Source organism: Choloepus didactylus, chromosome 11 (assembly GCF_015220235.1).
Source record: "Choloepus didactylus isolate mChoDid1 chromosome 11, mChoDid1.pri, whole genome shotgun sequence".
NCBI lineage: Eukaryota > Metazoa > Chordata > Mammalia > Pilosa > Megalonychidae > Choloepus > Choloepus didactylus.
The window spans coordinates 41,635,940-41,661,514 of record NC_051317.1 but is presented as its reverse complement, the minus strand read 5'-3'; the positions used below and the strand labels follow the sequence as shown (position 1 = coordinate 41,661,514).

At 42.0% G+C, this 25,575-nt stretch overlaps 1 pseudogene; it reads left to right on the top strand.

The window, feature by feature from the left end:
- Positions 1-8,944: 8,944 nt before the first annotated feature.
- LOC119505991 lies at positions 8,945-25,012 on the top strand (annotated as a pseudogene).
- Positions 25,013-25,575: the final 563 nt, after the last annotated feature.

Genomic DNA, 25,575 nt, shown 5'->3' with positions numbered 1-25,575 from the left:
TTCACAGCCTAAGAATTTTAAATTGTAAGTTAATAAATCCCTATTGTAAAAGCCAACATATTTCTGAGATATTGTGTTTCAGCAGCTTTACCAAACCGAAACAACTGGGAGTGCTAAAAGATTAAATATAATATGGATGATATTAACCAAAGCTGAAGCAATCTACCCTCAAAATCATATGAAAACTCTTCTGTCTCCCCAAAGCTCAATCTAGGTGCAAAAGTGCTAATCAAATGTTGATGAGATTAAATTATAGCTACTATAAAATATATGTTGATATAATTGACTGTGGCAGGTCAGAGATAATGTCCTAAAATATAAGTGAAATCTTACAAAAAGAGATTTGGAATCAGAATTTTTCATTGCTAATTAAACACTGTCTGGGAGCTAGAACAGGGAATTTTCTATGTCCTACTACCCACCAGATAAATGCAGATGTTTGATGTGCTAGTTTGGATATATTATGTCCCACCAAAAGCCATATTCTTTGATGCAGTCTTGTGGGAGCAGATGTATTAGTGTTGATTAGATTGGAATCCTTTGAGTGTTTCCATGGAGATGTGCCTCAATCAACTGTGAGTGAAACATTTGATTGGATAATTTCCATGGAGGTGTTACCCTGCCCATTCAGGTTGGGTGTTAATTGAATCACTGGAATCGTATAAAGAAATTCACAGACAGAAGGACCTGAGGGCAACTGAAAGTGACATTTTGGAAGAGCTGCAGCTAAGAGAGGACAAAACGATCCAAGAGCCACATTTTGGAGAAGAGCTGCAGCTGAGAGACGCATTTTGAAGATGGCCATTGGAAGCTGACACTGACATTGTGGAGAACACCATTTTGAAACACAACCTGGGAGCAAGTGGATGCCAGCCATGTGCCTTCCCAGCTAACAGAGGTTTTCCAGACGCCAATGGCCACCTTCAGTGAAGGTACCCGATTGCTGATGCCTTACCTTGGACACTTCATAGCCTTCAGACTGTAACTTTGTAACCAAATAAACTCCCTTTATAAAAGCCAATCCATTTCTGGTGTTTTGCAAAATGGCAGCATTAGCAAACTGGAACACTTGGTGAGCACAGAGTTGCAGCAAAGGGAGTCCAGTAGTTCTGTAGACTATTTTATCCAGGCTGTGGTTGATTCCATGCTCTGGCTATGAGAATCATCTAACTAGGGGGCCTGATTGAAAGCATCATGTACCTCAGCACAAAATCCTAATGGAAAGAATGCAATCTATTAAGGATTGACTAGGTGCCAAAAGGTTCTACGGCAATTTACTGTTCAAAAGAATGTATTCCATATAATCATAAAAGTTGCAACTAACCATCTGTTTCAGTATCATGCATTGTGGTATTGGTCAGCGTTGCAAAAATGAACATCTTGTTATTCTTGTTTGAGACCATTTAGGTTTCTCTGAACATATGAAGCACTAATCTTAATTGAATCCAACATTTACTGTGCATTTTTATTATGAACAGCAGGGTACATAGGGTAGTAGACTGTGGGAAACAGATTTGAATAAAAAGGCCTTGCAGGATAGCAAAAGAGACAAAGAATGCATGTGAATTGCTATCATAGGAGGTGAGATGAGGTTATTTGTTTAAGACACCTACTGAACAACCACTGTATGCCAGGCACTATGCTTAGGGTTGCAAATACAGACCTAAGAGACACAGTCGCTGCTTGTCAAGGAGGTGATGGTCAGGTTGCAGGAGGTGGCGAGTACCATGCATTCACTGTTCTAAGCACTGTAATGAGGGAAGCTCAGGGTATTGAGTCATATGGGGGAGTGATCCTACTCCATCCTCTCTGGGGAACGTTAGGGAAGGTTGTCCAAAGAGTTGACACATAGGCTGAGTTTTCTAAGGTTGAGCATTATTAGCCAAGTAAGCAAAGGGTGGGATGGGAGAAAGATAATCCAGGAAAAAAAAAACAAGATAAAACAATAGGGAAAGAAATAGAGCCTTGCTGCTCCTGACACACTGGAGAGAGCTGGAAATATTGGGCCAACAATATTGATAGCGACAATTGGCTGAAGTCAAGTAGCATCTGCCTTGGGAGGTACGTTGAGGTCAAAAAAAGTGTATGAAATTCTACAAGGGAAGAGCCCCATTTTGAGGATCCCCACCTGCACCCTAGCATACTAAACTTCCTGAGAAGCCCAGAATAATGCTGATGATCAGAATAATAACAACTTTTAATTTTTTTTAATGCGGCATTTTCAATGGGCAAGAAAACTTTTCCTTTCTTAAAAAAATATTTTTTTGAGATGTGTAAAAACAAAGCATAGGCAGGCCCAAGATGGAAGCCAGTTGTCCAGACCTGCACACAAATATATGTCTGAATCTGGGATCTTTGGTACATGATCTATGTGGAAGAATTTTTGCAAAAACGGTTGCAGAAATTTCCCTCCATGTGTCCATATCCTTGTTTAGTCTTCTTCCACACTGACTTTGGCTCTGGTCTAGTGACTTGCTTTGGTTAAGACAACCACAAGAAACATGACACAAGCACGGACTTAAAATTGCTTGTGCATTGGGGCTTCTCAGTCGCTGGGGCTTAAGATTCTGAGACAATCAAGTTACCAAGCCTTAGCTGGCTTGTTGGAGAGGCCATGCAGAGGAAGAACTGAGATGTCCCAGCCTATAGCCGACTGCCAGACTTGTGAGTGGGGCTATCGGAGACCACCCAGCCCACTGACAACTGGCTGACTAATTGCGAATGTAGGAACTCAGCAAATATCACCCGGAGCGGGCAATCCAGCTGAGCCCTGCCCAAACTGTCAGTGCACAGAACCATGAGCAAATGAATGGCTGCTGTTTAAAGTCACTACATTTTGGAATTGTACAGCAATAGAAGGCTTATACCTATCACTATCTGAAATTACGTGTGATGATTTACTTACTGCCCTCAGCTTCTAGAGTTTAAGCCTGATGAGGGCAGAAACTTTGTCCTGGTTATACTGTGTTTTCCAAGCCTAGATCAGAGTCTGGTCCACACAGAACCTCAGAAAATATTTGATGAGTGAATGAGCAAACTGCCATGGAGAAACCTCATCCATTCTTCCTTCCTGGGGCAAGACAGGGAAGAGGGAGCAGAGAAGGAAGAAAAGTACAGTTAGGAGAAATGGAGATGATAAATCTAGGATATCTGGATCAAACAACACCTTTAAAAAATTTTTAAGAGGGAAAATTTCAAACCACACAAATGTGGAGAGACTAATTTAATAAACTCTTTCTGAGCCCACCTTCCAACTTTAACAATTTATGGATTCATGGCCAGTGTGCTTGTTCACTTGTTCTGAGTGAAAATATTTCAGAAATACCCAAGCATGGCCACCTCATTGGATACAAGGTAATTTTATAAAAACTCAGAATGGTTCTTATTCTATTAGAGAGAAAAATGGTTTAAAGGCTTTTTAATTTTTCCTAAATACAGTATTATAAATGAAGCAGTCACTTGTATTCATAAAACCCCAATTCTTTCAACATCTTGGCACAATATTTTAAAGACTGCTATAGATTGACTGCACATTATGAACTCGGTCCAGCCATCTTAATGAAGAGAAAACTCCCACTGGAATGAAAAAATGCAATTAAATCTAACTGGCAAAACAGAAGAATAAAAGTGAAAGAAAATGCATGGTTAAGATCATGACAATTTCTTTATGTGAGATCATCACACAAGTCGACTTATTTCACAGTAAAGATCAAAGGCCCAACGCTTTGTGAGCAAGCCAAAGGAGAAAGCACCTTCCCAGACATGTGGGATACTATGTCCAATTGACAGGATAGGTTCTTTTAATGCAGTCAGTCCAATTCTGAATCCAGTTTAATTCAAAGGACCAACAGCGGAGCATCAAGCCCCTTATTTTCCAAAGCTATTTTCCTATCTAGTAGATTTATTGTTAAGAGACCTCTGCTGACAGTTTGCATCCATTATTTCATAAAATAACCTTTATTCAGTTGGAAAAATTAACCTTCTGTTTGGGAATCTTAGGATTAAAACCTGTGAGAAAGTCACATTATTCCTACTTCAATTTTTATCATAAAAACACAAAAACCACATTAAGCCATACTTAAAAAAACATAGAACTTTATGTTAAACTTTATATTAAAAAGTTATTATACTTTGAAATTTTATATATGGACAAGTATCAAATTTACAAGAGGATATAGAGTAAAAAGTAGCTCTGTATCCCAACTTTGCCCACTTGTCACCCAAAGCTTTTTCCTAGAACAGTTTTAGTGTTTTCTTGTATCCTTTTAGAAAAATTCAATGCACACACAAGTATTTAGATAGATGTATCCTTTTTATTTCCCTCACTCAGGTGATAGCTTGATATAAACACTATCCAATACCTTGTTTTTTTTTCCTCCTAGTTCTAACATATCTTGGGGATCATTCTGCATTATAACTAGTTATCTCATTATTTTAAATGTTGCATTGTATTCCATTGTATGATATACTACAATTTATTTTAGTGTTCCTTTATTGATGTATATTTGGGATATTTCCTATCTTTTGCTATTATAGAAAATGCTGCAATTAATAGTCTATTACACTGTCTTTAAGCATATGTGTATCTGTAGGATAAAAACCCTGACCTACTTGGACAAAAGGTAGATATATTTGAATTTTAATAGGTATTGACAACTTATATAGAGGTCATATAAAAGTTATACCACTGATAACCATGTATGATGTACCTATTTTTCCAAACTCTAGACTTCTAAGTGTGTCACCAAATTTTGCCAATATGGTAGGTAAGAAAAACTATCTTATTATAGTTTTAGTTAGCAATTCTTTTATTTTAACTGAGGTGAATATTTTTTTGTGGTCAGGGGCAGTCCTGGGGCAGCCTGCTGCCCTTCCCTGGAACCCAGGGGATAAAACTCAGCCCCCTAGTAGGTGAGGGCACTGCGGGACATTCCTTCCTCTACTGTCCCAGAGCTTGTGTAGATAATCACTGGAGACAATCTGACTCTGGTGGGCATGTTTCAGGACATGCAGCCCACAGCCCAGGGGTATATCCATCCCTGACAGGGAAGGTGCAGGGTTCCTTCACGTAGAACATCTTCCGGCGTGGGCCCTGGACTGAGACCCCCTGGTTCTGAGAACGGACGCCCACTAGTACAGCTGAGCTCGCTCTGTCTCTTCTGTATGTGAGTTCAACATCTTTCCATCACAGCTTGTGTGAGCTGTGCTTTTGCTTGGTGACCCTGACACCTGTATGGGAGTGGGTACACACCCCCTTAGGTGTCCCTCCTTTTGACTGCCGCTTCTCATAAGTACTAAAAATATTTATGTTTTCTTTTCTGTGAACTAAGTACTCATGACCTTTGCCCATTTGTATAAGATTATTAGTGTCTTCCTTAATGTTAATTTATAACAACACAATAATATTTATAAGTATGTATTAAGGATATTAACCCTTTATATATATATTGACTTTTTTTTTGCAGTTTTCTTTTTGTCATTTAACTTGTTCATGTTTTTGTAGAATCTTTATATGATTAACTTATTATATTTTTATATGGTTAACCTATAAGCAACCCATTCTATTTTTGAAGTTTCCTGTAGGCAGCCCTGTAAAGGTTATATTTGTTTTGGAAATTTAAATTTAATCTACATATTCTTAAAAATGTGTGTGAGGAAATCAAAACCACAATGAGATGCCACTTAATACCCACTAGGCTAGCCATTATTTAAAAAATGGAAAATAACAAAGTTGGTGAGGAAATTTTTTAAAAAATTCATGGAACTGCGCTACACAAATAGTGAACCCTAAATTAAACCATGGACTGTAGTTAATAGTACAGTTATAAAAATGTGCTTTCATCAATTGTAACAAATATTCCACATCAATGCAAGGTGTTAATAATAGGGTGGTATACAGGAATCATGTATTTTATGCATGATTGTTCTGTAAACCCACAACTTCTCTGATAAAACAAATAAATGTTGCCGAGGATGTGGAGAAATGGAACCCTCATGCATTGCTGGTGGAGTGTAAAATGGTACAGCCGCTGTGGAAAATGGTGTGCCACTTCCTGAGAAAGTTAAACATAGAACGTAGGCTTGCCATATGACCTGGCAGTTCCGCTCTTAGGTATGTACCCAAAAGAGCAGTGAGTACACGCAAGTGTAAGTCATCCTCAAATGGGAAAACCCTCATTTGAAAAAAACTGTTTTAAAAAATGGATCTTTGAAAAGAGTTTGCATCTTAGATGACAGAGAACATAGCACTTAAGATACAGGGGGATATTTATGATATTTACTTAAATATTTATGACACTTAACAATATTTACTCTTGGAAAACTGAGCTAAATTTGGGGAACCAGTTTCTTTCACACTCACTGAAATTTAAGAGTACATGAATTCTGTGAAATAAGAGATCTATGATGAGATAATAATTCCAGTCTTATATGAGAAGGGATAGGTAGAAATAAATATATAAGAGGCAGGTAGAAATAAAAAGATAACTGGATGAGATAGAGAAGATTGAAAACAATGTAAAGATAAAATTACCTAATTCAAATACTCTTGGGAAGAATAACTGATACTGCAGAAAAACGAATCATCAAGTGAAAGATGAGTATAACTATCTCAGAATGTACAGGGAAAGGACATAAATGCAATAAAGATAAGCAAAAGAACATTTAAATTGTGGAAGAAGAGCTACTGATTTTGAAGAGATATGGAATTACAATAATGAGGACATTATCATTCAAATTTCTTAGCTGGAAGCTAGAAAACATCTCTGGCTAATTGAACCAGGAAAGGAATTTATTTTAAAATATTGGTTAGCTCACAATATCTCCAAGAAGGTACCAGAATCAGGCTTGGAGGCCAGGTAGCTGGGAATTACACAGATAATCAGGCACACCTGGAGGTGACTACACTCACTGCTGACAGTGCTTCTTACCATCTGTGGCTTTTGTTTCAAAGTCCATAGTGGGACCGTCCAAATGAATAATTGTACATCTGGTACAGGCGCCCTAGCTATTAGGAAAGCAGTGGTGTTCCTCGTACAATTCTTCATGCAGTGGGGGATTCTTCCAACATAAGTGTGTTTTATATGCCTGCTACAGAAATTATCGATGCAAAGCTTTCCTGAGATTGGAAGTGGAAGTAGCCCACTACATACCAGGCAAAGCTAATGCAAAAATATTGAAATATAGGTATAATCTTCTTTTAAACCAACTATATTGGGATATGATTTGCATGCAAAAAATACACACATTTAAGGGTACAGTTCAATGAGTTTTGACAAATGTGCACCATATCTATTTAACCACCACCACAGTCAAGATACAGACCATATTTGGCACCCCAGGAAGTTTCCTTGTGTCCCTTCCTGGCCTGTCACTTTGCCAGACTGGCCTCAGGTCACCACTGATCTGCTTTCTGTCCCTGTGGATTAGAGTTCTTGTCTAGAGTGACAAATAAATGGAATCATACAGCAGTATCTGGTATCTGACTTCTTTTGCTTGGTATATTGTTTTGGACATTCAATCATGCTGTTGCAGGAATCAATAATCTGTTCTTTCTTATTTCTGAGTATAGTATTCCATTGTGTGGACATACCTCAATTTGTTTATCCATTTCCCAGTTTTGGACACTTAGGTTGCTTCCAGTTTTAGTTACTAGGAATAAAGTTGTTATAAATGTCAATACACAAACTTTTTGCATGGACTGCACATGTCCTTTTTTTTTTTTAAATACTATTCTTAGTGTGAAATGTAACATATATACATAACAGTAATAACTTTCAAAGTATGATTTCACAAGTAATTAGAAAGTAAATTTCAAAGAATGTTATGGGTTACAGTTCCACAGTTTCAGTTATTTCCTTATTGTGAATACATATGTCCTTTTGATATTTAAATTTTTCAAAGATTAAAGTAAATTCTAAAGCTATTCAGAGGAAAAGAACAACTTGCCCTTAAAGAAATGAAAATGATACAGGAAGCATATAGCACCAACACGGCTGAAGAGTTCAAAGCAATCTGCGGCATCAGACAATTAATCCTGCATTAAGATGTTGGCTCCTCCCAGACAGATTATGTGATGTTGGGTAATTTAGGCTGCTGTACCTCAGTTTCTTCATTTTAAAGATGGGGATAAATAATACCAACCTCAGGTCCAGGATAGTGCTGAGTATTTACTATGCACTTAATATATATTAGCTAATAATTTAAAAAAAAAGTTTAAGTAAATGGTTGGACAAAAATTTATGTCAGGCCAAAATGCTCCCCAAAAAGCAGAGGGCACAATATTGTTAAAAAAAAAAAAAGAATTTTTGACAAAATTCATTAAAAAGAACAAAGTGATACAATTACGATGAAAATAAGATGATATTGCTATATGTAAGGAACATTTGGAACAGAAGGAGACACGGATATAACCAAAATAAGAGTTGGAGACTACGACAGAGCAGGTAAATGGAAACAGAAGGAATAGGAGTATCTCCATAATATCATTAGTAACTTTTAGTATAACGCAAGAAAATATTTTCTCTCATGTCTAGAAAAACTTTACAAATAGAAGGCCACATATTAGGTCAGACACACAGACAATCACACAAATCTCAGTAAATTACTAGACGTAGAAATGGCTTTTTCTCTTACATTTAAGGTAACAAAACAAAAAATTAATAATGTAAAGTTAAAGAAATGCTGGGACTTAGATATAAAAATGTGGTAGCCAGTTTCTGAATTGGTCCCCAAAGAGCCCCACCTCCTGATAGTCACATACATGTGTAATCCCCTCTCCTTGGGTGTGGGCTTGACTTAGAGACTCACTTCTAATGCACAGAATACAGCAAAAGAGATGGGATGTCATTTCCAAGATTAAATTAGAAAACACTGTCTTCCATCTTCCCAGACCTTCTCTCTTTCTGGCTCTTTTCACTTGCTCATTTTGATGAAGCAAGCGGCCATGTTGAGCTGCCCATGTGGCAAGGAACCAAAGGCAGAACAAGCCAATGGAATCCTGCCAACAACCACCTGTGTGAGCTTGGAAGCAGGTCCTTCCCCAGGTGGGCCTCTGAATGACCACCTTGATGCAGCCTTGGGATGCGGTCGGGGTTACTGCTTCTAGGGGGAGTGGCGGCCGGTAGCCGAGCCCTCAGCTCTCGGGGCTGCTTAAAGGGTACCGGCGGCGGGGGCTCTTTCCCGGAGGCGAGGGCGAGGCGGAGGACGTGGCCAAGGTCCTCGGCGAGAGGCGTGCAAGGTGTGGAGGGCGGCGATAAGGACAAAAAACACTCTTCATCCAGTAGGAGTATGCGCCAAAGAGATTTATTCAGGGGTGATTACAGGTTATATAGGCTGGTAAGAGGGGCAGGGCTGGAAAGGAGGTGAAGTAGCCTAAAATGGCAATACTGAAGGGAGAGGGGCTAGGATTGGTTCTGAGAGGACGCAGGAGCCGTTGCAGCGGGCGGGGGTTGTTCTGGCCACGGTGCATGCGCGCTGGCGGTGGCAGGAGTGGCCTTGGCACAAGGGAGTATGTGGGTAAGATAAGGAAGTGGGGAAAGGGCAGTTGGGAGAAAGGCGGTTTCCTCCGGCAAGCCTCCCCTGCCAGTGGCATTTTGGGTGAGGAAAAGGGAGCTGCCTTGACCTCGCTCCTCAGGCTCGGGGGGGGCTGCAGAGGGCACTCACGCCCGTACCTACTACCCTCCCCAGGGGGTGATCAGGTCCCCTGGCCCAGGCCTGGCAAGCTGAGGTACAAGCTCAGTCCCCGCAATTCCCCTTTCTTTTCTAATTAGAGGAAGAGGCTTTACCGGAGAGGTCCGCTAAGGGTGAGGGAAGGGGGAGGTAAGGGAAGGGAAAAAGGGGTTGACGGTGGCGGTGAGGCTGGAGCTCAGTGTTGGTGTGGTGCCCGGGCGCTTGACAAGGGCTTCGCTGCAGCGGGCTGGGCGAAGGTGAGGGGTTTAAAGTTCAGGGGTTTAAAGTTCAGGGGTTCAGAGAAGCTGGAACTCGAGGCGAGAGCGATGTTCAGGTGATTGGGAAGGGCCTCGCGGTCGGCGGGTTGACCGGTGGCGTTGAGGTCGCGGAGGGTTGGCTGTCATCTTGGAGTGGGGGGCGTCAGAGGTGGCGAGTCGCTGATACTGGATTTGCACGAACGAGGAAAAAATGGCATCTGTTTGTTTTCTTACAAGCTGGACAATTTTGCGTATGATGCAGGGTCCTAAGATGAGAGCTAGAATAATTATTAATAGGGGGCCAAGAAAAGGAAGGATGTATGGGAGGATGGGAGTGAAAAAACTGGACCAATAATTGGTGGCTTCACGATCTCTTTTACGCTTTTCCAGTCCCTCTCGGACCCTTTTCAGGCTGTCCTCGACGAGACCTGTGGAATTGGCATAAACACAGCACTCTTCTCCTAGGGCGGCGCAGAGGCCTCCTTCTTTGAGGAGGAGAAGGTCAAGACCTCGGCGGTTTTGGAGCACGACTTCAGAGAGGGAATTGACAGAATTTTTTAGATGGTAAATAGCGTTTTGTAAGTGACGAATGTCCTCGTCAACAGCCGCCCTGAGGTGAGTTAGGGCGGAGCCTTGACTGGTTAGTGCAGCGATTCCGGTGCCAGCGCCGGCAAGACCTAGGAGGGAGGCAATTGTAAGGACGGTGATGGGCTCTCGCTTTTGCAGTGGGGCTGGAGCTGCAGTTAAAAATTGAACGGGCAAGCGAGGCCCAGTCTTGGGGGAGGCAATAGTTCATGGCGAGATCCTGTAGTATTTGGGAAGCATATGGGCTACCTAACCCGTCCTCCTTGACGGCCTTGCGAAGCTGCTTGATAGTATCTAAGTCAATGGGATACCAGTCATGCGGCCTCTGTGGGGTGGGGGCAAGGTTAAGAGGAAAGCAGCGAAAAGCACGAGAGAAAGGAGGACACGCTTGCAGAGGACTTGGCGCGGGAGTGGGGGTAGGGGGAGCGTTGCCCCAAGGGTTGCCTTGAGGTGCAGAAGGCAGCCAGGGGTTGTTAGTCGGCAGGGTGGGAGGAACGGCGGCAGCTGCCGGTAGCGGCTCCGAGGGGGAGCTCGCCGAAGGGAGAGGCGGGAGTGGGAGGCCCCAAGCGTCGCAAGATGGCGGCGCGGTAGGCGTGGCTAAGACACAAGATGGTGGATCAGCCCCGCCCTGTGAAAGGGCGGGGCCCAAGGCATAAGATGGCGGACTAGCTCCGCCCTGTGGAAGGGCGGGGTAAAGCGTATGCGGTTTCCGGCCCAGCTTAGGGCTGATGTCATCGCCGGAGCATTTCCTCCCCTCGATGGAAGAAGAAGGAGGAAGTTCGCCATCTTGGCGTGGCGCAGTGTTATTTTGCTTTTTGGGAGTCACCTCGAGCGCGTTGTTAATCTGCTCGACTAAGGACTCCGTGTCCGAGTCATGATTTGAATTAGTATCGCTATCTGAATCTGTTGGCTGGGTTGATAGTGCCTCCTTGGATTTAACGGGGCCTCTATCAGGGGGGAGGGAGCCTTGAAGGCAGGAGCGGATGGTTATCAAGGTGGGGAGCAAGCCGGGAGGGAAGCGCTTGCTCTCATGTTCCATGGCGTTGGTGACTCGATCAATAAGGCGATCATAAGTAACAGGGTCCCAAAGATGGCAAGTGGTGAGCCATGGGTTAAAGGGCAGCAGGAGATCCCAGTATATCTGCAGCTGCCGGACAGACACTTTACAGCGATGCGTGTCTAGGAGACCAGCCAGAGCACGAACTTGAGGTGCCTGACATGTAGATATACGATTACCCATAGCTGAGGGGAGAGGAGGGGGAGTTGTTCCCGAGCCGGGCCGGCCCGGCTGGCGGGGAGGAGAAGGAGGAGTTGTTTACCGAGCAGAGAGAATGAGATAAACTGTGGCTGCAAGGCCGAAGGAGACAGCGAGAGCAGAAAGCAGTGCCCTTTGGCAACGGGAGCAGTCAGGGGGGGGCGGTTGCAAAGAGGCACACGGTGCCAAATGAGGAAATAAAGATACAAAGAACTACAGCAAAGTAATGGAGGGGAAGAGGGGGAGTGTTAGGAAGAACGGGGGTCATAGAAGTGCGCATACAAGAGGACGAAGAGAGCGTGGGGGAAGGGAGGAGTTCCTACTGGATGAAGAGAGCGTGGGGGAAGGGAGGAGCGGCTTCGGAGCAAGGAACCTCCCACGGCTCCGGAAGCGGCGAGGGAGAGGCGGCCCTTACCTTGCAGGCGAGGAAATGGGAAGCTGGAGGGGCGTCCGGGCGAGCGGGTGACCTGCCAAACTGTCGTGTGGAGACGTTCCTCACACGGGGCACCAGTTGCGGTCGGGGTTACTGCTTCTAGGGGGAGTGGCGGCCGGTAGCCGAGCCCTCAGCTCTCGGGGCTGCTTAAAGGGTACCGGCGGCGGGGGCTCTTTCCCGGAGGCGAGGGCGAGGCGGAGGACGTGGCCAAGGTCCTCGGCGAGAGGCGTGCAAGGTGTGGAGGGCGGCGATAAGGACAAAAAACACTCTTCATCCAGTAGGAGTATGCGCCAAAGAGATTTATTCAGGGGTGATTACAGGTTATATAGGCTGGTAAGAGGGGCAGGGCTGGAAAGGAGGTGAAGTAGCCTAAAATGGCAATACTGAAGGGAGAGGGGCTAGGATTGGTTCTGAGAGGACGCAGGAGCCGTTGCAGTGGGCGGGGGTTGTTCTGGCCACGGTGCATGCGCGCTGGCGGTGGCAGGAGTGGCCTTGGCACAAGGGAGTATGTGGGTAAGATAAGGAAGTGGGGAAAGGGCAGTTGGGAGAAAGGCGGTTTCCTCCGGCAAGCCTCCCCTGCCAGTGGCATTTTGGGTGAGGAAAAGGGAGCTGCCTTGACCTCGCTCCCCAGGCTCGGGGGGGCTGCAGAGGGCACTCACGCCCGTACCTACTACCCTCCCCAGGGGGTGATCAGGTCCCCTGGCCCAGGCCTGGCAAGCTGAGGTACAAGCTCAGTCCCCGCATTGGGAGACCTTGAGCCAGAGGACCCAGAGAAGGAACCCAGGTTCCCAACCCATGGAACCTGTGAGGTAATACATATTATCGTTTATCCTGTGAAGTGTTAGAGAATTTGTTACACAGCAATAGATAAAAGATATAAAAACAGCCCAATGTATTTTTTAATGATTCTTCAGTTGTGTTAACCAAAACCAAAACCATTTGTTGCTTAGGGAAGAGTAGCCATGAGAACCACAAGCCAAATGCATTGGTGAGCTTCCACTTGCAACCGCAGTGGGGTTCCTTGTGGTTGACCTGGGCTTCAATGAGAACAACCAGAAAAGCTGGATACATTGAAAAAACATTTTGTTTAAAGGCTTCGGAAACATCTGAGGCAGCTTGGACTTCAGGGGCCACGTTCCTGGCGAGAAGCCAAGCTCATTGAGGTGAGCCCAATATTTGCCTTGGGGCATTTGCAAGTTCATATGTCATTCAGGGCAAGAGGGCAGCTGCCCAGAGGCAGAGGAATCCACAGAGTTCAACAGTTGCACAGGTTTGGGGATTCAAAATTAGATTTAGGGACTGCCAAGGCTGGGACCTGATGGGCTAATATCCCTGACAGAAGGGAGGAGATGGAAGCTGGCAGAGGGTCCAGGGGTGTAGTTTAGATAGCTCCTCAGGGGTGAGTCCCATGAACCGAGCAATCAGCCAGCTCGGTAGTGACTGCTCAGACGGGTTCTCAGTCTCCTTTGCTCACTCCCCTTTCTCCTCACTCCTCCACCCTGCACTGGAAATTCCTTATGAAGTAATAGCTCATAAGTCCTCTGCCTGAGGTTTTGCCCAGGATTGAAACAAAATTCAGTTTCAATCTAGTTAAACAAACAGAAACTGAAACACTTTTAAAATACCAGCAATAGCTAATTAGGAAAATAATGGGAAAAAAAGCATACTATAAGTTTTGTTATGTTGTGTTTTTATTATCAGTTAGTTCAATTTCTAATTTCCATTGAGATTTCTCCTTCTGAACCATGGGTTAATATATGTCAAGTGCTTAAATGGCACAGCGTAAGCACTATATATAAGTGCTAGCTTTTATGATTGAAAAGCATAAAGATCTAGACACACACACACATACAAGCCTATACCCACACACATATATGCATACAAGTAAAAGACAACTTGGACAAAGTTTTGCAGTATATATGACAGACCACATAATAACAACAGCTAGCATTTATGGAGTATTCTAGACATGTTCTCTTAATGGCAATATTAGGGTATGTGTATGTGGGGACCCAGGGTCTATGCCCTCTCCCCTCCCTATTGAAAGTGAATTATTGCATGTAGCCACCTACTTGACCAGGAAAGATGTTAAAGGTCATCAGATCTCCCTGGTGTGTGTGTGTATGGGGGTGGGGGTGGGTGGGTGGAGAGAATCTACAAATGGTATTGTAAACAAAGCATTAAAACTCCCCTCCCCTGATCACTGTTGATAACAAATCTCCACACCCCTGTGTCACAAGGCCCTGCCAAAACTCTGTTCTCACACCCTATGGAATGTCTTTGTCCTATACTTTGTAAGCCAACCCTTAGCAGTCCCCACTCTTTGTGGAGTGCTAACTTCCATCTTTCCTGGCTGGCTGTTGCTGTGGACCCATCTCTCCTGTCCGTAAGTCCCAGTAAACTCATGTCTAACTCTGTGCCTGGTATGTTCTTTGGTCTTGGGGCTGAGTTGGGTTGGAGCAATTGGTGAGCCAGCCAGGAGACCACTAAGCTGCTGGCTGTAGCAGGCATGAGTCCTGGGAAGGGAGAATCTATGCGGCAAATCCCAAATTGGCCTGTGTCATCCACATGGGAAGGGGTGGCTTCCCTCCTAGATGAATGGGGATCATCATGAGAGTATGAGGACACCCTGAGAACTCTGGCAGGGTTGCTGTTTTGCAACAAATAACAGGGCAATTAAATTTAAGAAGAAAAGAGACCACCAAATCACAGCAGCCATAGCACGCCCCCTGCCAGGAGCCTTGTGGATGGCTACTGGGGCAGAACAAATGGTGAAAGCTACTGTGCACTGCTTAGAGGAGAAAGTAAAACTAGAAAGAGGAAAACCCAGCTTTATTGCAGGGGAGACTAGCAGAAGCCCTAAAAAGTAAACCAATGTCAGCCTAGACTCCTGGGAAGAACAGATTTTGCTGGGCACCCATTTCACCAGTCAGTTTGCCCCTAACGTTCGAAGAAAGCTGTAAAAGCTCTCCATGGGCCCGCAAACTCCCACTAATGACCTATTAAAAATGCCTTTTCTGTTGTTAACAATCGAGAAAAACAATTGAGGAGGAGCAGAAGGCAAAGAGAAGTAAGCAAAAGACCAGGGGACAGGCTCAGCTTATTGTAGACACTGTAAAAGGTACTCCACCTGCTCAAGATCACCCAAATTATGGCTCCAAGCCTCAGAAGCCTCCTTCAACTGTGGGTCAGAGAGTCACTGGCAGAGAGAGTACCAGAAGCCTCAAGACAACTATTGACCCTGGGACCCACTGGGGCCTTGCCCCACATGCCACCAACATGGGCATCAGGCCCAGGGACTGCACTGTCTCCCAACAGAGAGCAGGACAGCCCCCTCAAGCCCTGCTTGTGGCAAGTGAAGAAGACTGAGGGTCCTGAGGCTGCTTATGGCCCTGCTGACTTCACATCTGACCACTAACCAAGGGGAGCCTCGGGTGACACACAAAGTGGCAGGTAAGATTATTAAGCTCTTAATTAAATGATACTCCATTATTTAGAGCATATACTTTGTTCTGAACTTTCACTCTAGACCTACCACCACTCAGACTTGCCTGGTAATGGGAGTTGATGATAAAGCCCAAATCCCTCTCTTTTGTAGGCTCAAGGACATTCCAGTGTCCCATTAATTTCTCATTGCCCCTGAATGCCCCACCCCCCTCTGGGGAGGGATCGTCTTCACTCCCTGGGGGCCACTTTAAGACCAGTAAACCCAGATAGTATTTACCCTTGCTTGTCCCCGAGGCCCCTACTAAATCAAGGACTCTTCACATTCCAAAGGAGATCCTTAAGCAAGTAAACCCATCTGTATGGGATGAAGGCATCGTGGGGCTAGCCCACCAAATAGCCCCTGTTTGCATTAAGGTTCTCAGTCCCAGATCATAATAACACATTGTTTTTTTTGTTTTGTTTTTTTTTTTTTTTGCTTGCTTGTTTGTTTTTGTATCCCTCTTTACCCTAATTCTCAATACCTATTTGCTTCTAAATGGCAAAAACTTAACAATAAGATTCCTGCCCTGCTCACTTAGACAGTGCTGCTCCAAGGGTTTCAAAATAGCCCCTATGTTTATAAAAAAGGTTTTTCTTAACCATCTAAGTACTGTCTAGGAAACAAAAATTTTATATCATATCAGAATAATATCCCTGTTAATGCTTATGTCAACCTTATCATTCTTTAATTCAAAAGACAAGTCTTCTCACTCTTAAAGGAAAACTGTTAAAAAGAATTTGTTCTTTCAACTTGTAAAGTGAAGTGCTAAAGTAGTTTAACATATTATGTAGAAAGTGTTTAGGAAGTATTTATAACCTTCTGTTAAACTAAAACTTGCCATATAATTAAAAATCACATAAAATTCCTAAAAACTTAATGTTCTCACTGTCTATGTTATATCCTAACACTAATCTGTGTGACGTTAGATGTGAGTCATGGTTTTAGTTATTGCTAGAAAAGTTACAGATTATAAAAACAACTTAATTCAGCTTGATTTGACATGGAACCTAAAATAAAGGATAAAATCTTAATCAGAAAATAAAGTATTTGCAAAGTCCCTTAAAGGACTTAAGAAAAATGTGAAACTATTAAACTTCCCCACCTGGGAAATTCCTATTGTTGTCTTAGGCAATAAGGGTTCCTAATTTAATAAGTCAAGCCCTTAATCATAAAGCTTGCCCTTGTGCCTACTACAATTAATGCCTAAGTGTCATCCCCAGAAAAATTCTTTCATTGTTCAAATGTGCTCTCTCTCTAAGCCGAACTATAAATAAACTACCTACCTTTTCCCTGTGTGGGACATGACTTCCAGGGATGTAAGTCTCTCTAGCAATGTGAAACACAACTCCCAAAGATTGCCTGGCCCTTGCATCTTAGGATGCCAAACTCCAACCAGTAGTGTTGCTGAAAACTCAAAGGAAAACCTTGAGCTCCTTCTTGTTCCTGCTTATGTTCGGACCATGTATACAATTTCTCAAGCAGTTTGTTTCTTCCAGATTAGAAGCCTTTCACAACAAACTTGTCCTCACCAGAAGCTACACTCCTGTTCCCCACACTCAGCCAGCAACCATCAATAACATAGCCAGAGCGACCCCACTGACAGCTTGAAGCAATTACAGAAGATGGACTATCGGCCCAAATTCCCTTAAGATTAAGAAGCGTTAGAAGTCTCTGAGGGGGAAATGAGATAGGGTTAGAATTAGGGTGGTGGCTTGGCTGAGCAAAGGGCCTATTCCCAAAGGCAGTAAGGCCTCAAGGAGAAACATATCACCTGGAGCCAAAAGGCCACCACTTAAGTGAGTCTTCTATGGAGAAGTGTGGAGCCAACCAACTCACCCAAATGCACTCTCAACCACCAGGATATTGTTTGATTAGCAGGAATTATTCCTTATTGTTCCCCATAAACATCATTTTTTTTTTCCACCCATAGTGCCCTATCAAACACCTTCCTACAGTGGGCTTTGACAGTAACTCATACCCACAATCAAATCCAAGGTTGGGTTTGCATGGACTTGCAATCTTCAAGGCACTACCGGCCTTCCTTGGACTGTGACCCCTGTGAATTGGACTGCATGGAGCACGCTGATGGCCTGGCAGAATTTAGCACAGCAGAAAGTCTAGAAAAGAATCTTCTCATTTAAGACTGAAATCCAACTACCATCCTATAATGAGACTGGGGCTTATATCTCCTCCCTTGTATGGGAACAGGTGAAAAAGCCCCAACCTGTATTGGGGTATGCTGTATTGGGGTTTAGGGTGGCTGATGGGAGAATCTGTAACAGTAAACCAAGTTGAACCTGTCTGAATGGAATGGCTTAATGGAATTCATGATGTGGGGTGTCCACTCCCTGAATAGTGTAATTTTTACTGTTAAACTACAAAACAATAGTCTTTTCCACTGGCAAAATATCTCCAACCAACATGGGGCATATCCTTCCCCTAAGGGATGGCTTTGGACCTGTAAGCAATATGGTTGGCCCTATTTACCCTATAACTGGACAGGACATTGTATGTGGGGACAGCCCTATGTCCCTGCTACCTTATGTAACTCTTTACCCTATACTCCTAGTAATTGGGAAATGGTTAAAGCTAGATATAGAATAAAATGCACTCCTTGGTGGTATTATCCTTTAGAATTCTTATACCAGATGGAGCTGCAATATTTACTGAAAAACATGTGGCAGCTTTAGCCAATCACACTGCCCAAGAACTTAATGATTCCAGAATGGCTATATCCTTGCTAAGTGAAGAAACCACACAGCTTAGGAAAGTAGTTTTATGTAATAGAATGGCTTTGGATATCCTCACTGCAGCACAGGGTGGCACCTGTGCCTTAATCAATGTGCAGTGCTACATATATATTTCTGATCATTCACACAATGTTTTAAATCATATGCAAGAGCACATACATGATATTGATCAATTGTCAGTAGACTCCTTGTCTAAATGGTTTAATTCCCTTTCTTGGCCATGGTGGCATCTCTTTGTGAAGTTGTTATCTCTGTTGGGGGGACTTCTAGTGCTCTGTTGTCTATGGATGCAATGTCTGTGCTATGGTCAACAGAGCCTGCTGTGTGTGGGTGGATTGTGGAGACCCAGGGCCCAGGTCCCCTCCTCTCCATAATGAAAGGTATCATCAGACACTCCCTAGACATTAATGGTCATCAGACCTCCCTGGGGTGGGGGAGAGAATATACAAATGGTATTGAAACAAAGCATTAAAACTTCCCTCCCCTGATCACTGTTGATAACACATCTCCACACCCCTGTGTCACAAGGCCCTGCCATAACTCTGTTCTCACATCCTGTGGAATGTCCTGATAAACCACTCCCTGGCACCCCCTACTCTTTGTGAAGTGTTAACTTCCATCTTTCTTGGCCAGCCACCACTGTGGAACCATCTCTCCTGTCCTTAAGTCCCATTAAACTCATGTTTAACTCCATGCCTGGTGTGTTCTTTGGTCTTGGGGCTGAGCTGGGTTGGAACAGTGTACTAGTAACTCCATTTTACAAATAAGGAAACTGAGGCAGAGAAACTTGGCAAGTGATTGAGCCTAATTTTGGACCTTGACAAACTTACTGTATGAAGAACTTTTGAATTCTGGTCCAGTATAGATAATGAAAGACATAGTAATTGCTTTCCTTCCTCAAACCCTATTAACATACAAGAAGAAATCTCTAAGTAAACCCAGAGGTACTGGAAAGTTGTATGTATGTGTGTGGGTGGTGGTAGTGGTGGTGGGGCAAGGTTTGCCAGTGGTAAATTAAGACAGGGAATTCTGGAAGATATAAAGCTGTTGGTAATAGATTATTAGTAAATGCTAACAGAGCTGAGAAGCTACAACCTCATCATGCTGTAACTTGAGGTCCAAAAATGTGTTTCTTCTCGGACAGCCTTGGAGCTGCAGCAAGATCTGAACTAGCACAGGCCATGGAGGTTTGGTCAGGTACTGAAAGGGCAAGGGCTGAGGGGGAGGTGTTTCTGTCCCCAACTCCACCCCTATAGAGAAGCTGGCTCAGGAAGTGACCTCCATGCAGTGGTCTCCAGTACCACACTGTAAAATGGAAATTCTGACCCGGAAGGCCAGATTACTAAGGCCACCTCAAAGGATGCAGACACCCCACATCCACAAGACATGGAAAGCCAGTCTAGCTCCACATTTGTCTGTCCATCTGTCTGCACTCATGCCTCTTCTCCCCATGCCCTCCTTTCTCCCCACCCCGTATTGTTGACCTTCTCCCACACCCCATTCAACACAACTACCGAAATCCAGTTCTTCATGATCTGCCAGGGGCCAGGTGTTCTCACCTGGACTGCAGAACAGTTACACCAAAACTGTGGAGCCACATCATCTGAAAAGGGGAACCAGCAACTGAGGGTCACCAAATATGTGCGTAAATGGAACAACACGGAAAGAAAACACTAAATAAACAAAAGTCATCCCATCACGAATTAACAGGAAATAGAATGAACTTAATAATAAGTTTCCATTTGTATGTTCAGAGAGATTCAGTAGGAAAGAAGCTTGCTTGCTAAAGAGAGAGATGGATTGGATAATAAAATGAACATGAACATAGCCGATGATCAAAGGGGTGAGCTGGAAAATTAAGCAGAGAAATTCTCCCAGAAGGAAGTACAATTATACAAAGGGAATAAAAGTATGAAAGAAAAGCTTAAAAAAAAAAAAGAGAGAGAGAGAAGAATGTTAGATCCAGGGGTTCCAACATTCATCCAACAGGATTTTTAGAAAGAATGGAGAAGAGGAAACAATTAAAGAAAAAGAAATAATAATGAAAGGATTTTTCTCAGAGCAATGAAAAATATGAGTCTTTAGATTAGTCAAAATGAAAAAATCCACCTCTAGGGCTAACATGCTAAAATTTCTGCACTCAGATTTTAAAAGAATTCTAAAAGCATCCAAAGAGACCAAAGTATAAAAGACTGACAAAAACTTGGGTGTTTGACTTCTTCATTGCAACAGTGGATGCTTAAGTCAGTGGAGCAGTGTTTGCAAAATTATGAGGAAAAATGACTTTGCATATGGGTTCAACACATGGGGATATTATCATTCATAGGGGAAGCCATTTTCCCTAATGAATGAATTCAGAAAATTTACCATCTATGAACCTGTTTTAAAAGAAAATTTATGAATGCATTTTAGACAAATGAAAGCTGAATACAAGAAAGAAGCCAATATAAGATTTTTTAAAAGTGGTGAACAAATACCATAGAAACTAACTGAAGTCTAAATAATAGGTGGTAAAGAGAATTTAATATGACAGAAAGAAGGCGAGGGAGAGAGGGAGGGAGAAAGAGAGAGAGAGAGAGTGTGTGTGTGTGTGTGTGTGTGTGAGAGAGAGAGAGAGAGAGAGAGGCATAAACTTATAAAAAGCCATCTGGAATAAAAAGCTCCAATTATTTCAACTAAATATGGGAGGCAGAATGAGGCAAGAAGAGAGAAAAAGCATGTGCAAAGTTGTCTTTACTTGTTCAGGGGAGAAAGTTGGTAGACATTGATTCTTGATTCTCAATATAAAATGCCAATTTTACCTATATTCCTTTAAAATTTGTAGGCAACCACTTGATGACTATAAACAAGATGTGTAACAAATCACAAAGAAAAAAATAAAAGAAGAAAGAAAATTCAATGAATTCAGGTAACAATAGAAAAGAAAAAAAGAAGAAATCTAATAGAACACATAGAAAAAAGCAACTGGAAATGAGAGTGACATGAATGGACCATAATAGCTATCATAATAATTGTTGGCTGGAATTTTCAATAAGAAAAGACAGAGATTCTCAGATTTGGTAAAAATAAAAAATTAAATCCCATTGCATATAATTTTACTCATCAAAATTAAACATATTAAAATCAAAATCAAAATGAGATGGGGCAGTTGAAAATAAAGTTAGAAAAATATATGCAAGCAAAAAGAATATAAGAGTGGCAGTACTTAAAATAGGCAAAACCAAACTTAAGAAAAAGGGAATTAAACAGGACAAATGGAAACTTCCACTAAGAATTTTTAATAGTTAAACACCTTAATAATAATGACATATAGGTGTTAAAACATCCCACCAGAGTACATGAAGTTAAATGAATAGAAATCCAACAGGCTTAATGGGAAAATTTAAAATCTATTTTAGAAATCAGTGAATCAAGTAGGTAAAAATTAAGTGCACCAAACAAAACAAGAAAATGCAGTCTTTTCAAACACCCTTGAAAAAAATACAAATATTCACCACAAATGCCAGGCTGCAAAGAAAATCTTACATATTTCCAAGTGCAGGCACCATGATGGCCACATACTTTAGCCAATAATGAAATAAAACCAAAAATAAACAGGGAAATGCATGCTTTTCTCTTGAATTTATTTTACTGGAACTGTTTGAATCATTAAATATATTATTTCGGTGGTAGAAAAACATCAAAACAGAAATTACCTCTATTTAGAATTGAATGAAAACACTCACTGGGTTGCAGCCAAGCAGTACACAAGATTATTTATAGATTCTTTTAAAAAAAGAGCAACAAGAAAAAAATGTAAATAAATTAAAAAGGGTTAATTAAATTGGAACTTCAATCTTTGAAAAGTAGCAAGTGAGGTAATGCAAATAAAAAAAACCCATTAGGCCTGAGGAAGATATAGCTATAAGTATTAACAAATAAGATGTGAAACTTTATATTGATACACTAGAAAATCCTATATGAAAAGGACACTTTTCTAAGGAAATACAAGTTATCAGCATTGACTTGAGAAGTTGAAAACTTGAATAATTGAGATTTAAAAAGTAAGGAAAACTTCACAAGGATACAAAAAAATTTGCCTCTTTTATAGCCTTATGGATTAGTATTCAACTTATACATATGTTCCCCCATAAGAACACTCAGAAGAGAGCTCAAAAGGAAAAGGAAAAATATGAACAGCAAATACATGAGAAGTAACACAATCTCTCTGGTCATCAGGAATATGCAAATATGAGGATCCAGGGCCCCGCCCCCTCCTCCATTATAAGATTCACGGAGCCACTGACATGGCCAGGGAACCGGCCCCTCCTCCCTAGGGGGAAGCATTAAAACATCCCTCCCCTATTCACTGTTAGTAAACAAACTTTGCAAGATCCTGTCATAACCAAATCTCACAATATCTTGTTGAAACCAAATCTCACAAGAAACTCTGTTGTTACAAACCTTTATAAGCCTCACCCGGACACTCCTCCCTCTTTTTCTCATGGTTCATTTTCCACGGCAACTGTAAGACCATAAGACCATCATCTCCTGTCAGCAAGTCCCAATTTAACCCATGTCCACTTCCATGCCTGGTGTGTTGTTTGGTCTTAGGGTTAAGCAGGGTTGGAACAGCAAATCAAAACAAGAAGACTCCAGTTACATGCTCTCTCTGACCACATTAGATTTTCAAAAATTCAAAAGATTGGGTATATCCTCTTCTGTTGGAGAAGAAAAAAAAAATGTAAGTGGGAGATAAATTGATAAACCACTGTAATGTAATTGTAATGCTGCAATGTAATTTGGCAGCATCTATCCAAATTTAAATTACACCATTTACCTTGTGTTTTAGATTTCCACTTCTAGATATCTTTTGTATAGAAACATTCGCACAAAGATACATGGGTAGAAACAACCAACTAGAAACAACTAGAAATGATCTAAACTGGTAAGTAAATTAAGGTATGTCCATAATATGGATGAAAATACAGTTTTGTTTTTTTTTTAAATGATATCCAAGGTTTTTTTTGGAAAGAGACAGTGTAATTTAAGATAAGCTTTTAGAATGCCATTTGGCAATGGTATAAAAATTCCAAAACCTCCATGCTTTTCTGCATTCCCCCAGCAGAAACCATCCCTGCCCTGGAGCAGGAGTAAAACAGCCCCAGGCTAAGAATCTGGAACAGTATCTGACAATGATGAATTGGTACAGACTCCAGTAACAGGATGGCCCAGCTGGCAGCAGCAACTGAAACCAATGAAGAACCAGTCAGGAAAGCAAAGCAAGTCAGAATGGAAAGAAGGCATGGAAGGCTACACACCGGGTCTTAGGTAAAAGGGGTTACTAGAGTCACCATCTGAAAACCTAAGGATATCCTCTTTGTGGCAACTAAGCCAGGTGTCTACAAGATTCCAGCTTTAGATACCTGTCTAGTTTTTAGGGAAGCCAGGATCAAGGATCTATCTAAGCAAGCATAGCTAGCGACTGCTGAGAAATTCAGAGTTCAAGGTGAAGCTGTCTCAAACAGTCAAGAAAAATAGAGACTCCAACTGTACAAGAGGAGAGTGAAGAGGAAGGGATGATGGACCAAGTGTGAGAATTGTAACTAAAAAGTTAGGATTTAGGGGGTGATTAGGATTACTGCATCATTATGTAGATATTTCTTTTTACTTCCTGGTATATTAGAGTAGACAGAGGGAAATACCTGAAATGTCTGAACTGTAATCCAGATACTTCAATCTCTGATAATGACTGTATAAGTACAGACCCTTTATCTTCTGCACTTGTGATTGTGAAAACCTTGTAATTGACCCACACTTGTACTCCTTTTATCCAGTTTTTCAACTTTAGAGTCTTATTATCATTAAAGACAGCCTCTTAATATTTATTAATGAAGGTTCTTGAGTCAACCCAGAACTAACCCACCCCAATTCCAAAGCTATATTGAGAGATGAAGCTGGATCTAACCAAAATGGGCCCACTTCACATGTGAGGTAGCTTAAACTTCAACCTGTAAGTCACCTATACCTCATGGTAATACTGAAACTCATGCCCATCATCATATTAAGGCTGATTACCATTTCTTACATATGTTCTGTGACTAAGCATGTAAACAGTCTGTGCATGCTAAATAATTAGATCATCTCTAATCTCATTACCTCCAGCCATTATGCTCATCATCCTAAAACCTGTCCATCTTTTGATACTATAAAAATATTAGGGTTACTGTAGTTTGGGGAGACAGATTTTTAGGCTGATAGGCCATCCAATCACCTGTTTCATGCCTAGCAATAAACTCTTTCTCTCTTTGAACCCCAGTGTCTCAGGAATTGGTCATTTGAGTGTATGGGGCAGAGAACCCACCACTTTTGATTGGTATCAAAGTTAAGGAAATAGAATTGGTCATGTCACAAGGAAACAGATCAAGAGCAAAGGCAGCCCTGGAGAACAGTAATGATGTAAATGCTGTTATAGATTTAAGAATGGAGCCATGTGAAAACAAAGACCTTTTTGTTTTTGGTGTTTCAAGAGAGCAACTGCAGCTTGGTTTGGAATTTGTAGTTTCTATCATTAATACAGTTATGGCTTTTTGGTGATGGGAGGTGCTTTCTACTGCTTGGCCCATCAGTTCTCCTTTAGTGATTTTTCATTAGTAAATACTCAGAAAAAGTGCAAAGAAAAATTTCTGTATTTATGCTCTTTCAACTATTACTGAGAAGAAGCTTGGTTCTCCCCTATTCTCATCAAAAAATAAAAACAAATCTGATAGACAGGAAAAAGAGAAGAACACGCAAAGAATAACTGAAATGTCCAAGAGAAAATAAACAAATAAACAAATGGCACATCCATGCAATGTAATGCTTTCTCACCATTGAAAAGTCTATTTTAGAAGGATGTGAGCAAATGATCAAAATACGTTGTGGAGTTAAGATTCCTTTAGCAAAACCATGAAGTTTGGAAGGTTTAGTTAATCAACTAAAGGAAACCGTTCTGATCTGAATATGCCTTCCTAAAGACTCATCTGTTGAAAAGAATCCCTTGTTGTGCTAAAGGCATCCTTGGTCTTGTAGACCTATTTTCCAGGAGTTAGTCAGTTTCTGCTCTCTGGCACGCACCCCTGCACTGAAGCCCATTCCAAGGTTTCCTACACTAGAACCTA